Raw genomic sequence first — 14,266 nt, 5'->3', positions numbered from 1 at the left:
ACTAACTATGTACACCACTTTGAAAAGATAAAAGAAAGATAAAATTGAAGTGTGAATTGAAAAATAAAAAGAAAAACATATATTGACTATTGAACACCTTTAAATAGACTAAAGTAGTACATAATTTTATTTCCTTGGACAAATTTGTTATCAAACCTGCATTTAGACCACCAGTAAATGTTCATCTATATGTTGTATGTTGATGTATATATTGTATGCTCCTGTATATTGTATGTTCATTTATTAGGCTACTCCTTCATTAAGTTAAGTAGTCATTTAAAGTCCTATGGTACTAAAAACATTCTCAATAGAATGAGAAGGGTAACCGTACCTTAAACACTTACAATGTACAAAATATGTAAAAGTACTCTATAAAAGAGAACTTTAGTAATGTCAGATTATTGACTCCCCCAAATTGTACACACAAGCACTTAGGATGTCAAAGGCATTTCAATACAGAGGACTTCTCTTTGGATGCCCTTATTGAATGCCTATGACAATAATGTTGAAATTGCCTTCCATGTTTGACTTGAGTAGTAATAGGTTTATTACTTATGTCACATGGAGTGTGTATGTTTTGGCTAAGTTTTTATTTGTTTGGCTTGTCACAGAACATGTCCCATTTTCTCAACCATCGTGGATGGATGTATGACCGTTGTTATAGTGGAAGGAGAGGTTTGAAGGAATCTTTTGTCATCGGAGTTGAAGAGATTTTGGAGACGGCCCGACGATATCAATATTATGCTATTGATGGAGGGATTCGATGTCCATGCATCAAGTGCAAATGTACAAGAACTTTGAAAGATGATGTCGTCAAACTTCACCTATACCAAAAAGGGTTCATGCCTAATTACACGGTTTGGACATTTCATGGTGAAGAAATTCCTTCGACCTCCACTGCAGCTGAAAAGCGGCTCGCATCAGGTTTGAATACTATTGTACGTACATCTGAGACAGATCAATTTGCCGATATGCAAGAGATGGTCGACAATGATCTTCGTCGCCATGCTGAACAAGAAGCAAACGATAGTCATTATGAAGAGCCTCCAAATGAAACCACTCAGAGGTTTTACAATTTACTAACAGAGGCAAATCTACCTGTATTTGAAGGTTCAATTGAGTCAAAATTATCAGTGTGCATTAGACTCATGGCTGGAAAATCTAATTGGAACGTCCCCATTCAAGCAGTGGACTTTTATACAAAATTGATGTTAGATTTGACACCATCAAACAATATTTTGCCGAAGAATTATTACCAAGCCAAAAAATGTGTTTCAAAGTTGGGATTGGAAGTCAAGAAGATTGATTGTTGTGTTAATGGATGCATGTTATTCTACGACAATGACAGTGGCAAAAATGATGCATTGTTGGTTGAATGCAAGTTTTGTGGCTCACCTCGATATCATACGATGCATGCTGGCCGGAGGCAAAAAAACCCATTCCCTTAAAGTCCATGTTCTACTTGCCTATAATTCCAAGACTACAAAGAATGTTTACTTTAATGGAAACATCAGAACACATGACATGGCATGATGGTAAGAAAACTGAAGGATTTTTGCGTCATCCTTCAGATGGTGAAGCGTGGAAGCACTTCAATCGTAAACATCCATCCTTTGCTAGTGAACCGCGTAACGTCAGACTTGGTCTATGCTCTGATGGGTTTACCCCGTACATTCAGGCCTCTGCATCACCATATTCATGCTGGCCCGTGATAGTTACCCCATACAATCTACCACCTGAGATGTGTATGAGAAAGCCTTACATGTTTTTATCGTGTCTAATACCAGGTCCATCTAATCCCAAATCATTTATTGATGTTTATTTAGAGCCTTTAATTGATGATTTGAAGAAGTTATGGAATGGTGTTTGGACGTATGACATTTCAAGGAAGCAAAATTTCCTTATGAGGGCAGCCTTGATGTGGACTATTAATGACTTCCCAGCATACGGCATGTTATCTGGTTGGAGCACGCATGGTCGATTAGCTTGTCCACATTGCATGGAACATACAAAGTCATTCCAATTGAGTTATGGTCGGAAAAGTAGTTGGTTTGACTGCCATCGACGGTTCTTGCCCATTGATCACCCCTTTAGAAGAAACAAAAAGGCATTTCGCAAAGGGCAAGTTGAAACGGATTTGCCCCCGCCGAAGTTGACTGGATCACACATTTGGAGAAGAGTTAAAGACTATCCAAAAGTCACTGAATATGGTCACAATAGGATAGAAGGGTTTGGAGAATGGCATTATTGGACTAAATGAAGCATATTTTGGGAACTTCCCTATTGGAAAGACAACTTGCTAAGACACAACCTCGATGTCATGCACACAGAAAAAAATTTCTTTGACAATGTCTTCAACACAGTTATGAATGTTAAAGGTAAAACAAAAGATAATGAGAAAGCAAGAAAAGATTTACCTTTGTATTGTGGACGAAAAGACTTAGAGTTGAAGGCGCAAGGTAACGACCGATTATTTAAACCAAAAGCAAATTACACCATGTCAAAAGACGAGACAAGAATAGTGTGTGGATGGATCAAGGAGCTTAGAATGCCAGATGCATATGCTTCTAACTTGTCCAGATGTGTCAATGTTCAGAATGGTACTATTCAAGGGTTGAAGAGTCATGATTGTCATGTATTCATGGAGACTTTCATCCTTCTTGCGTTCAGTTGTTTGCCAATGCACGTGTTAAATCCACTGATAGAAATTAGTAACTTCTTTAAAGATTTGTGCCGCACGACACTAAAGGAGAATTCCCTTAAAAAGATGGATGAAAATATCCCAATTATTCTCTGCAAATTGGAAAGAATATTCCCTCCTGCATTCTTTGATTCAATGGAGCATATTCCAATACATCTAGCATATGAAGCTTGGCTTGGGGGACCGGTGCAGTACAGGTGGATGTATCCATTTGAAAGGTTTATGGAAGAATCCAAACGTTTAGTTAAAAATAAAGCTAGAGTAGAAGGCTCAATTTGTGCAGCTTACTTGCATAGAGAGACAATGTATTTTTGTTCACATTATTTCAAAAACTTCAAGTTATCCCCCACTCATGTCAGAAATGAAATGCAATGGAAAGTTGAACCACGTGAAGGTGCATTATCAATTTTCCGATAATCAGGCCGTCACGTAGGGAAAGAATTCACACATTGGTTAACTGATGCTGAATTCAATTATGCTCATGTCCATGTCTTAATCAATTGCAGTGAAGTTAAGTCGTACCTTGAGTATGTCATCATCCATCTCCTATAATTCCAACGACACAATTGTTATACACTAATGAATTTCATTTGTACCAGCTCATTTCTTGTTGCTGAGCAAGTCGTAGAAGGAAATACTTCTGCTAGAATACACTCTGAGTTTCCCCATTGGTTTAGAAATCAGGTCTGTTGTTTTTCCTACGTTTAAAAATCGGTTAATTTGACTCTTGCTTTCATAATTTTTTTAGTGTCTTTGTAGGTTTTTAATCAGGCATTAACTCCCACAGTTCAAGAGTTAAGACATCTCTCGAATTGGCCAATGAGATGTATCAAAGAATGGCACACTTACTTCACCAATGGTTACAAATTCCATACACATGAATGGTCTAAAGGAAAGAAAACATCTAATTGTGGTGTGTATGTCAAGGGCCTAACAGAGGGTTCTTATGATGATTTCTACGGCATCATTCATAAAATATATGAGCTAGAGTACAACAACACTACTTCTCCAAACAGAGTAGTACTTTTTTATTGTGAATGGTTTGATCCTTCTAGAGCTGGTACTAGAGTTGATCCACGCTTTAATATTGTCGAACTCAACCAGAGATTAAGATATGGACCGTTTGATCCTTTCATTCTACCAAGTAATGTTAGACAGGTTTATTATGTGCCATATCCACCATTCCGAAATATTGACAAGCGTGGTTGGGTCGTAGCAATACAAACCAAGCCTAGAGGTCGCATTGACTCAAATGAGGTTGAGGAAGATGTTGCCTACCAACTTGACCAAATGTCACAATCACAAGAAATTATTGAAGTTGAACGTATAACCGCATTGGTCGACCCCGGTGGTGATGGAGATGATTTAGAAGCAACAATACAAGGTGATGAAGAACAAGAAGAATAGGAAGAAGAAGAAGAAGAAGAAGAAGAAGAAGAAGAAGAAGATGATGATGATGATGATGATGACGACGACGACGAAGAAGAAGAAGATGATGATGATAATGACGATGATGAAGAAGAAGAAGATGAAGATGAAGATCATGATGACGACGATTGAATGTTGGACATCTATTGTACCAAATTGAACTATCATTTGAAGAGAGTTATCTGAAATACTATCTTAAAAGTTGTATGCGATTATTTATACATTGACTTTAAAAACCATTGATCATTCCTTATTCATTTCTTTTTTTTCCCTTTATTTGTAGCCATTTCAATGCAGTAATGACAGGACAAGGTTCAGAACGTCCTGATAAAGGAAAGGGGGTAGCAAGGCCTAAAAAGAGGCAACGACAGGCACCAAAGTATATACTTAGGGTGCCTGCTAGACTACCTACCATTGCTGCCCCTGGTACATCATCTGTGGGGCCTCCTCCTACCCCTACAATACAACCTCTTACCCATGCAGTACACCCTTCTCCTACTCTTGCAGCACACCCTTCTACTACCCCTGCAGCAGACCCTCTTCCTCCTCTTGTGATTATAACCCCCACTCCTCCCCTTGTGGTTATTACCCCCACTCCTCCCCCTGTGGTTATTACCCCCACTCCTCTCCCTAACCCTACTTCTATACCTTCCTCATCTTCTATACCGTCTTCTAAGACTGTCAGACCATCTGTTGATCCAGATTCAAGTGGTGATGGTGAAGGTCTTGACCCGCCCCTCCATGATCGACCATGGATTGAGCCGTATGATAAAGGGTAAGATTTTAAGCTCTTCATATAATTTGATGTTTATACCTTACTGTAATTGAAATGAATTTTATTATGCAGGTTTATTCCATCTAGGGTTGCTTCCTAGGCCATCACACGTTCAATTAAGCAACAGTTTTTAAGTCCATGGCCTACTTGGGGAGCAATACCTGATGACTACAGAAAGCCATTCTAGGAGCGCTTCTAGGTTTCCTCTTTGCTCAAAGCATGCATTGTTTAACTCATTTGATGTCATGATTATTGGTTTTGTCGATATGGACACATACGGGGAAATCTAGATCTGGGGAATCTCTCCCATTAGTATATTACAAACCTAGACATTGGAGTAAAGCCTTCGGTAATTTCCGAAGGGCGGAAGCCTTCGGTAATTTCCGAAGGGCAACGGCCTTCGGTAAGTGCTTGACGTGGGAATTTACCGAAGGGAAAAAGCCTTTGGTATTTGGAGGGAAATGTAAGGAACAAATGTGTTCTGGCGAAACCAACAACATATAACATACCTGCATAACAGTTTTCAATCACAAACAGACCTGCTAAACAGTTTTCAAGCACATACAGACCTACATAATGTGCATCTGAAAGATGCAATTGATAGTCAATATCCATAGAACATACAGTAATCTATAGAATATCCATTAGGTCAAAGAACATGTATTTATAGTTAAAACATAAAACAATCAATGTTAATGATGTTCTAACATTCAAAGTCACCAAGTTCATCTAACATCGAAATTATCTAAACTCCAAATGTTCTAATATTCAAATGTTTCTATAACAAGTAATAAGAAGCAGGTGACTAATAATGTACATAGTTATCATTAGAATGATCTTCATCATCCTGCTCCTCTATTGATGGCTGGACTGGTGTGGGTTGGACTGATGAGGATTGTTGGACTGATGTGGGCTGTTGAGGGACAGCGGGTGACGAGGAGGGTTGTGGCTAGGTCGGAGGGATAACTAATTCATCCTGTGAAGTAGCAGGCAACACTCTCATGACCAGGGCCTTAAAGTTTGTAAACTCTGCTCTCAAATCAGTGATTTCCTGGTCACGTTGCTGCAGTGCCTGCGTGAGGCAGAGAACGACCTCGTCAGGAGTAGTGGTGGACGAAGAAGGTTGGTGCTTCAGAGTACCTCCTCTCGATGCTGTATAGTTTGCAGCAAGTTGTCCTGCACCGTACACTCGTCCCTTTTTCTTCCCACCAACGATGTCGATCCAGCACTGTGTCCTACGGATGTCATCTTCTGCATTACTGGCATCATCCGGTGTAGGAGCTGACTCATGTTCAGATCTAACCTATGAAAGTCTTGTAGAGAATTCTTCCTGTTGAAAGATTAAAAGCAATGTTAGGGAATGATAGAATAACTTAACTGAACAATTAGTAATAGTAATAGTAATAATGTTATTTGCTTACATGAGTCTTCTGAGATCTTTCATCAACGAATTGATTAGTGCCCTTCCTTACATGAGTCTGTGCAAAGACCTCATCAACATGGACCGCCCATCCCAGAGCTTGTGCCTGTAACATAATTTAGAATTATATCAAGTACGTATGAAATAAATACATAACTTATATATGAAAGAAAAAGTTATGTAATGAAATTATACCATACGAATGGCATGCTCATGAATAGTGATCGACCCACCAGTATGCGAAACTCTACTGTATTCCAATGAGCCAGTAAAGAGTTCCAAATTTGTTCACCCAGCCAGTAAAGGCGCTGTCCTGCATTGCGGGCATCCCTAAACATCTCTGACAGTCGATGAGATGCTTTCATGTGGAAATTTCTGTGTATCTGACTTTCATGTTCAGGTTTCCACTGCACCTTCATCTGTAACATTAAAGAGAACAAACATTGATTACAGAACATACTCAAATAAGAGGGACAATTATTTAAATAGATTGTTCACTTGAAAGCGCTCCCAGAATGCCTTTCTTTCGTCATCAAGAATTGCTCCCCAAGTCGGCCATGGACTTAGAAACTGTTGCTTAATTGAACGTGTGATGGCCTGGGAAGCAACCCTAGATGGAATAAACCTATAGGATAAAAGTCATTTGAATTACAATAGGGTTTAAACATCAAATTATATCAAGAGATTAAAAACTTACCCTTTACCATACGGCTCAATCCATGGTCGATCATGGAGGGGGGGAGTCAAGACCTTCACCATCACCACTTGAATCTTGATCAGCAGATGGTGTGACAGTGTCACAAGGCGGTATAACAGATGAGGAAGGTATAGAAGAAGGGTCAGGGACAGGAGTGGGGGTTATAACCACAGGGGGAGGAGTGAGGGTTATAATTACAGGAGGAGGAAGAGGGTCTGTTGTAGGGGTAGTAGAAGGGTGTACTGCAGGGGTAGGAGTAGGGTCTACTGTAGGTGTAGGAGGCTGTACTGTAGGGGTAGGAGGAGGCCCCCCAGATGATGTAGTGCCGGCAGCAGTGGTAGGTAGTCTAGCAGGCACCCTAAGTACATACTTTGGTGCCTACCGTTGCCTCTTTCTAGGCCTTGCTACCCCCTTTCCTTTATCAGGACGTTCTGAACCTTGTCCTGTCATTACTGCATTGAAATGGTTACAAATAAAGCGAAAAAATAGAAATCATTAACGAAGGATCAATGCTTCTTAAAGTAAATCTATAAATAATTGCATACAACTTTTAAGATGGTATTTTAGATAACTCTATTGAAATGACAGTTCAATTTGCTACAGTGGATGTCCAACATTCAATCGTCGTCATCATGATCGTCATCTTCATCTTCTTCTTCATCATCGTCTTTATCATCATCATCTTCGTCTTCTTCTTCGTCGTCGTCATCATCATCATCATCTTCTTGTTCGTCTTCTTCTTCTTCTTCTTCTTCTTCTTCCTCTTCTTCTTGTTCTTCATCACCTTGTATTGTTGCTTGTAATTCATCTCCATCACCATTAGGGTCGACCAATGCGGTTATATGTTCAACTTCAATAACTTCTTGTGGTTGTGACATTTGGTCAAGTTAGTAGGCAACATCTTCCTCAACCTCATTTGAGTCAATGCGACCTCTAGGCTTGGTTTGTATTGCTACGGCCCAACCACGCTTGTCAATATTGCGGAATGGTGGATATGGCACATAATAAACCTGTCTAACATTACTTGGTAGAATGAAAGGATCAAACGATCCATATCTTAATCTCTGGTTGAGTTCGACAATATTAAAGCGTGGATCGACTCTAGTACCAGCTCTAGAAGGATCAAACCATTCACAATAAAAAAGTACTACTCTGTTTGGAGAAGTAGTGCTGTTGTACTCTAACTCATATATTTTATGAATGATGCCATAGAAATCATCATAACAACCCTCTGTTAGGCCCTTGACATACACACCACAATTTGATGTTTTCTTTCCTTTAGACCATTCACGTGTATGGAATTTGTAACCATTGGTGAAGTAAGTGTGCCATTCTTTGACACATCTCATTGGCCAATTCGACAGATTTCTTAACTCTTGAACCGTGGGAGTTAATGCCTGATTAAAAACCTTCAAAGGTACTAACAAAATTATAAAAGCAAGAGTCAAATTAACCTTGGTCTAAATGTAGGAAAAAGTACGGACCTGATTTCTAAACCAATGGGGAAACTCTGAGTGTATTCTAGCAGAAGTATTTCCTTCTGCGACTTACTCAGCCACAACAAATGAGCTGGTACAAATGAAATTCATTAGTGTATAATAATTGAACCCTTTGAAAGACAATGTAAATGCATGATGACATACTCAAGGTACGGCTTTACTTCACCGCAATTGATTAAGACATGGAAATGAGCAGAGTTGAATTCAGCATCAGTTAACCAATGAGTGAATTCTTTCCCTGCTGACGGCCTGATTGTCAGAACACTGATAATGCACCTTCACGTGGTTCAACTTGCCATTGCATTTCATTTCTGACATGAGTGGGGGACAACATGAAGTTTTTGAAATAATGTGAACAAAAATACGTTGTCTCTTTGTGCAAGTAAGTTGCACAAATTGAGCCTTCTACTCTAGCTTTATTTTTAACTGAACGTTTGGATTCTCCCATAAACCTTTCAAATGGATACATCCACCTGTACTGCACAGGTCCCCCAAGCCAAGCTTCATATGCAAGATGAATTGGAATATGCTCCATTGAATCAAAGAATGCACACTGACAATTTTGACTCAGATGAACCTTCAAATACAGGTAGATTTGCCTCTGTAAGTAAATTGTAAAACCTCTGCGTTGTTTCATTTGGAGGCTCTTCATCGTGACTATCGTCTGCTTCTTCAGCATGGTGACGAAGAGAATTGTCGACCATCTCTTGCATATAGGCAAATTGATCTATCTCAGATGTATGTACAACAGTATTCGAACCTGATGCAAGCTGTTTTACAGCTGTAGTGGAGGTCGAAGGAATTTCTTCACCATGAAATGTCCAGACCGTGTAATTAGGCATGAACCCTTTTTGGTAAAGGTGAACTTTGACGACTTCATCTTTCAAAATCCTTGTACATTCGCACTTGATGCATGGACATCGAATCCCTCCATCAAGGGCATAATATTGACATCGTCGGGCCGTCTCCACGAACTTTTCAACTCCGATGACAAAAGATTCCTTCAAACCTCTCCTTCCACTATAACAACGGTCGTACATCCATCCACGATGGTTGGGAAAATGGGCCATGTTCTGTGACAAGCCAAACAAATAAAAACTTAGCCAAAACAGCAACACTTCATGTGACATAAGTAATAAACCTATTACTACTCAAGTCGAACATGGAAGTGAAGAGAAGTCCTCAGTATTGAAATGTCTCATACATACTAAGGGGTTGTGTATTAAAGTTGGAGGAGACAACTTATTACTACTGAAGTTCTCTTGTCTAGAGTACTTCCAAATATTTTGTAGGTTCTAAGTGTTTAGTGTATTTTTACCCTTCTCATTGCTTTGAGAGTGTGTGTAGTACCATAGGTTTTTAAATGACTACTTAACTTAATCAAGTTATAGCCTAACAAATGAAAGACAATGTAAATGAACATACCATATACACATCAACATAATTTAGGCAATCAAATATCTGAGAAAAGCATGGATATATACTACGATTTGTGGTTTATGGAATTCTTTGCTTTTGAATAGTTTACTAGGTCCATTTCACTACTCTAGACATGTTAGGATGTTCACATTAGTTAAATTAAGGTTACATTAGGTCTAATTTTAGGTTTAAGTTGCCAAAGTTTAAGATTTATGTTGTTTTTGTAGTGTGAGTTTGTAATTAGCTACGTTTTTTCATCTCTGGTTGCTGCTTTATATTTTAAAAAGGTTTACGTTTTCTTTTGATCAACTTTTCGTTTTTTTTGTATGGTTAGTTTGGTCCTTTATCTTACGATTTGAAGTATTTGGGTTAGTTTTTCATAACAGGTGAATTAAGAATGGAATTTTTTTATAGGAGATGATCCACATTTGGTCTTTTGAAAGATGGTACATGTAAAAAATAAAAGGAAAAAAAATATTCAAAAGCTCATCTGTTGATTGTTAGTTGGTATGATTGTTATTATCTTTCTCTGGTAGTAACTTGTGGCCGTTAACTAAATTTATGGTTTGTGGTTATTATTTTGTTTGCACTGAAGCAAGGGCCATTCCAAGGTTCTAGAATTTGTTGTGTTATCCTTGTTTCTTGTGTGGCATCACTGCTACTTTGTTTGTAAAAGCAAGGGCAAAGTTTATCTGGCTTTGATGGAAATGGTTGGCAAGGAGGGTTTGAGAACTGGGGTGTTGAACTTCAGTTTTGGGAAGCTTATGATGGTTGGTGGTGGTGAAAATAGTGGGAGAGGAGTGAACTTGAAAGCTGGGGTGATCACTGATTGGAAAGATATTCCAGTGGAGCTTTTGATGCAAATTTTGTCACTTGTTGATGATCAAACGGTGATCATAGCTTCTGAAGTTTGTCGTAGGTGGAGAGAGGCAATTTGCTTTGGCCTTACCCGGTTGTCACTCTTATGGTACATCTTTATTTCTTATCTTCCCTTCAAATGCTATTATTTTTTTATTTAGTTATAATTTAACTTCTCTGTGTTTTCTAATTTCTAAATGCTATGTATATCAAACATTATAAACCACAAAAAATTATATTTTCACTCTCTGGTTTATGAATGTACATGATGTTTTTCTACGTATCTTCTATTAGCTTCAAATTGAAACTGTTATTCTTGGTTTCATTGGTTTATTATATGATCATGAATTGATTTCGTTTTGCTGCAATTTCGATTATGCCGTAAGTTTTAGCTGACCTTTAAGATGTGTTTATGGATTGCTACCATAGAGACTTGGTGAGATTGTAGCCCATTTTAATTTGATATGATTGCTTTGCATTTCATATAGCAATATGGATTAATTCCTTTCTCTGGAAGACAAGAGGATGAAGTGTGTCTATGGTGTTGAACAACTATAAGCTACTGCTAATAGGGCAACTTGGTTTAGAAAATTTAAACAAGGAAACTGATGAAATCTACTTGAGATTCCAGGTCAGTGTTTGACTATAACAACCCTATCAGTGTTTGACTATAGCAACTGATGAAATTTAAGCAAGACTGCCAAGAATGGAAGCCATTGCGCAGGGCCTTTGGGCAATGTTTGACTATAGCAACCCTCCAAGTGGTGAAATCTACTTGAGATTCCAGGTCAGTGGCAGTGCAGGGATTTATTGGGTTCAGTCCAGGAATGCTATCTCTAGTGATTGGACGGCCAGAGCAACATATGACACCATGGTGCAGCTTAATTACGAACAAAAAACCACTTCAAGATTCCAGGAAAAGATTCCAATTCATCTGGCATTCTAGTATTCAATTTGTTTCTGTTTAGTTACTGTCATCAATAGGAATGTTTGTGTGTACTGCTGTATGTGTCTCTGTTGTTGGGGACTAAAATAATGGGAATTCATGTACTTTTCCATCTTAGATAACATGAATTTGGATAAAATAAATGTATCATCTCCTTTCTCCTTTATTGGTATCTCATATCTCATCTTTAATTTTCTCTGTTATCTCTTTTTTATTTTGCTCAATTACCAAGAGAAATCAAACATGCGAGATTAGAATGGAAAAGTAGAAACTCTACTCTTCTTTTGTTGATAAAACTAATTTGTATTAGTAAACAAGGCATAGTAGGAGGCTTACGTTCCATAATGGCTACTCATAGTGGAAGATTTCACTCACACTCATACACTATAATTTGTTCTTACATGGGATTTCCAACACTTTTTTCTAGGTTCTGAGTCTAAAAACTCTTACATATTTGACAATCAAATTCAAACAATTCAAACAATTCAAAACAAAGTATGACAAAACTCAATGTATACAGTATCATAAACTCCATTCAACATAACTTAACATTCAAAGTGGACATTCACAACATTTTATAACAACATCAAATTCATGAAACAAGAATGAAAATAACATATCACATATAATCATGCAATTTCAGTTTAGGTGACCATACCTTCGCCTTTGTTATCCTTTCCTGATCAAGTCTTCTTTGTAGACTCTCTTCCTCCCCTTCTGGCCATAATTGCTTTAAAAACTCACCTAAGACATCAAATAGAAGTGTATTTAAGGTTATTCATTAGATATTGTTCCATTAATTTAATAACCATAACAACAGTTTAAGCATTACCTAATAGTATCCAAAAAGGAATAACAATAACCAACTAAAACATCACCAAACAAATTTATCATACTGCACCAGAATTCAACAAACCAAATTCTTTCAATTTGGACAACTTTTGCCCAAAGAAATTAATCAAACAGTAGGTTCCAAAAAAATTATGCACTAGAGAAAGTCCCTAGTTGGGTGGTTCGATACTAAAACACGTATGGAAGAGATTTAAACACACAACTCAATGTTCAAGCAACTTTGTTTGATGATTTTATTTGTGTTTAAACTCTAAAATGAGTTATAAACAGCTTGCAGCTCAAAATCAATACTCCACTTCCATTTTAACTCAAAAAGTGATGGTTTAGAAAGAAAATTTTCATATAAACCAAACTATGACCCAATGAGGTGCATAAGACTTTACTTTTAATTCTTTCTTCCTTTTTTAAACTTTTCTAAAGTGTGAACAATTAAAAATAAGAAAACAAAGTCCTATAGACTTGTTTGATCAGGCCATCTTAAATCATTTTTCTTGTTCAACTATATTGATGAAATCTTGCTCAAGTCGTTTGATTTAAATAAACAAATGCTTAGCCCATTTCCTATTCAATAAAGTTCTTTTCTTTAAGATATATACATATATACTATGTGAGAATAAAACGTGAAAAAGGTTAGTGTTCAAAAACTTTCTCAAACAAATTAAATTTGATTTTACTAATTCAGTCATCAAACATGGAGAGGGAAATATTCTCAAGGTAAGAAACTATGATAGAAAAGTGTGTCAACTATATGTCTACATCTAACTCAGTTCCATCTTTAAGCAGTTAGCAACTATCGAAGCGAGAAGTGATATCTGAGAACACATCTTCTCCACAAGGAATTGTGAGACCACCAGTTGGATGGTCATAACCAAATTCATCCTCAGCTTGACTCAATTTTGTTGAAATGAAGGTTGGTTCAAGTATGACTCAACATACACTGATATAGAGTTACCTAAAATGATAAGCAATTTTTGAATTGAGTTTGAATCAACTTGATTTATGTTTATTTGCTTTATTAATATGATCTAGAGCATTTCCTAGGTTACATTTTTCAGTGCCTACTTCGTTTCTAAACTTTACTTAATTGCCTATTCAATCTTTGGTCATCCAAGTTGTCAATTTGAAGTCTAAAATTGTTTGTTGTCCATAACCAATTATGGTGCAGTTTTTTCTCTGCTTTGGTGCTAATTTCCTGTGATTTTTTAATACTGTGAAGACTTTGTGGTTCAATCCAGTAGCTTCAATGTTACCAAAATAGTGTTTCTCAATCTGTTTTGAAGTAGCATCATAATAAGTTTAAACTTTGAATCATCTACGTATATTAGAGGTTGTTTGTACTTTACTGTTGTATATCACATAACCTTTTAATTGTAATCTTTCTTTCTTTGTTGTTTTGTGTACTTGTGTTTACATACATACAGGTTCTGGTCTAGTGAGAAGAAAACTAGGCTCTACATATCACTAATGTAGGACACTGATTGAAAGAGAAAGAAAGATTGACCAAGTGCTGAAAAATCCATTTTGCCTAATCCAGTGCACTAAACAGCAGAGAGAACACTCACTTTTATGACCTTTGTATGGGTAATCTTTGGCAATAAGAGAGAGTGTTATGTGGACAGTTTCTAAACAGATAACAAACCTTTATGATTTGAAAAGCCAAAACTGTTTACA

General features: G+C 37.3%; 1 pseudogene; it reads left to right on the top strand.

The window, feature by feature from the left end:
* Positions 1–614: 614 nt before the first annotated feature.
* LOC124821785 (uncharacterized) lies at positions 615–11,345 on the top strand (annotated as a pseudogene).
* Positions 11,346–14,266: the final 2,921 nt, after the last annotated feature.

Source organism: Vigna umbellata, chromosome 4 (genome assembly GCF_029865625.1).
Source record: "Vigna umbellata cultivar VRB3 chromosome 4, Vumbellata_1.0, whole genome shotgun sequence".
NCBI lineage: Eukaryota > Viridiplantae > Streptophyta > Magnoliopsida > Fabales > Fabaceae > Vigna > Vigna umbellata.
This window is presented reverse-complemented; position numbering and strand designations above follow the sequence as displayed.